This window comes from Grammomys surdaster, unplaced genomic scaffold, assembly GCF_004785775.1.
Source record: "Grammomys surdaster isolate TR1022 unplaced genomic scaffold, NIH_TR_1.0 126086, whole genome shotgun sequence".
Taxonomy (NCBI): domain Eukaryota; kingdom Metazoa; phylum Chordata; class Mammalia; order Rodentia; family Muridae; genus Grammomys; species Grammomys surdaster.
The window spans coordinates 1-2,899 of NW_021620894.1; positions in this window are offsets into that span (position 1 = coordinate 1).

Sequence of the window (2,899 nt, forward strand, 5' to 3'; positions counted from 1 at the left end):
TTTTTTTTTCATTTAACCTAATATCAGTCCACTCTTATGTGAACGTGTGCCTTGAGGTACAGATACTCATTTTCTAGGCAATGAGAAAGGTGAGCACCTAAGCTCTGAACCATCCACCACATGTCATGAATAAGTGCCTCTTGTACATCTGTCTGTCTCGTGCATACTATGAATCTTGTCTATGAGGCAAGAAAGTTTACAATATATATGCTCTGAAAAAGATCAAAATACAGATTCTTCTCCAGATTTGCATGTTATTTATCTTCCCATCTTATTCCACTAGTTCTTTGGCCTCAAGTCCTTCTCATCGACCACTGTACTCTGTCCCATTTTGGGGCATTTCTCTTATCTTCTTAAATGTACTAGTAAGTACTCTTGTCTATCCAAGTAAATTCAAGTGAAAGGTAGCCATAGGTAGTATCTGCCATTGGGTTAAACCAGCCTGCAGTGATAATTTGTACTAACTGTCTTTCCATGTGATAAAAATAAATCACTTTTATGTATATATCCTGCCCTTTCATGTTTTCTCCCATTCTTATAACTCACTTCTCTTTATTTGACAAAAGAATGGATCACCGGCAGTGTAGAGTTTCTGACAACTTGACCTTTGGCATCAGATCTTTGACCACTGATGTCTTCCCTGGTATTTAGCTACAGGAGCTTTGTCAGATTCAGTTTCTGCAGAGTAAGGGCAGTGTATTGACTTTAGCAGCACATGAATACAGGTGTCATTCTTGTCATGGTTTTCAGTCCTGCTGGAATTGGATGTCTCTACTACTGTGATTCTGATAAGCCCCAAATGCAACTCTACTTTATCTTCAACGAGGCTAATTATCTCTCCATAGACATCTGTCACATTACAGAGTACAGATTTAAATTGAAGACTTTATGCTAAATTAAATAAGCTAGCCAGTAGGAGGCAAGTTCTATACTTAGCATTTTTGGGAAGGACTTCAAAGAGCTAAACTCAGACACAATAGTAGAATGTTGCTTGCAGATGATGCATGAAGGGTGCAAAATGAAACCTGCTTAATAGTTATAATTTCAGCTTTGTAACAAAAGCCTTCTGTCAGTCTGTTTAATACAATGTGAACACATGTATTATGGATCTTACATGTAAAACTGATAAAGTGGAAAAACCTATGTCTTATGTGCCACAAAGTAAAAGATAATCTGTTTATATATATATATATATATATTCTTTCTTTGAGCATCATTTTTCTGTGTCTCACAAATTGTATATAATTGTGATGGTAGTAGCTTTGCAATATTGTTCTTCAAATTGAAACCATATACTGTAGGATCTGAGTAACACAGTTTCAAATTTATTCATGGTTCCGTTCAGTGTCCTTTAATAGAAAGTTCTATCTATTATTAATAACATTTATTATCAGCAACTATAATTTTGATGGAGGTGAAATAGAACCTCAATGTAGTTTTAATTTTAAGTTCTCTGCTAGCTAGGGAGACTGGACTTTTTAAATTATTTATTGGATATTTTATTGGATATTTCTTTTGAGATCTAATCATTTATTTGATTAGATATTTATTGTGTTCAATTTTTCTTGTTGTTTTTAATTTGCATATTCTAAATAATAATCTTCTGTCCGATGGATGTTCAGCAAAGATTTGTCCCATTCTGAAGACTGTCTTCTCACCTGACTGTTTCCAAAGTCTTACTTTCATGAAGTCCATTTATTGATTGGTGGTCTTACTTCCCAAGTGACTAGAGTCCTATTCAGAAGGCCCTTGTCTTTCATAACTTGAGGTATGCTTCATCTGAAGATTTCAAGTTCCATATCTTACTCTAAGGTCTTTGAGTAGTGAGTCTTCTTAATTCACCATCACTCGATCCCAACATCAAATTCACCACTCTGCAAGTCCTATTTCCATGGGTATTAGTATTCACTCTGCAAAAAAAGATAATCTATCCTTTAAAAAACCATTTTTTAAAAAAAACATTAAAAATCTTACCTTATTACACACAGATATCACAGTCTTCTAAATTCCAGAGAGAAAATAGAGACCAAGGAATAAAACACCAACCCAACAATGACAAAGAAATCAGCAACTAGACCTGTAATCATCCTAACCATAAATGCCAGATGCCAGTGTAAAAACATCATCAGTAACATCAAGATAAGTATGTCTCCAGTAGAGCCCAGATATCCCACAATAGCAGTCCCTGAATGTTCCTAGATACCTGAACCACAAAGAAAAGATCTTTAAACTGCCTATATGAAGACATTATGGGTACATAAAGAAGAAATTGATAAATCCCTTAAAGAAATACAAGAAAAACATGAATACAAACAGTAAAACAAAATGAATGAGTATTCAAGACCTGAAAAAATGAAATTAGAAGTGATAAATAAAACACAAACAGAGAATTCTGGAAATGAAAAATTTTAGCAATTTGAACAAGAAATACAGTAAGCCTTCACCAAAATAATACAAGAGATAGAAGAGAGAATCTCAGACATTGAAGATATAATAGGTCAAAAAAGATAAATATTAAATCTAAAACTTCCTGACACAAAATGTCAAGGAAATATGGAATGCTATATCTAAAAAGTCTAAATCTAAGAATAATAGAAATCAAGGAAGGATTTCTTTGGACCCAGCTCCAGAGCCCAGAAAATATTTTCAACAAAATCAGAAAAGATAAGTATCATAACCTGAAGGACATGCCTGCCTGGTCCAGCTCCAACAATGAATGGGTTCCAGAAAGGATGTAAGGATCATGTGAGGAGAGGGATGACTCAGACACCAAGACTGGGATGCTTTGCAACTCTGACTTACTAGCATTCAGAAATTTTCATGTATACAGATTCAAAAACATCCATGACTTCAAGAAATACAGATCACATCATTTTGCCCTAGTATGTCCAGGGTTACA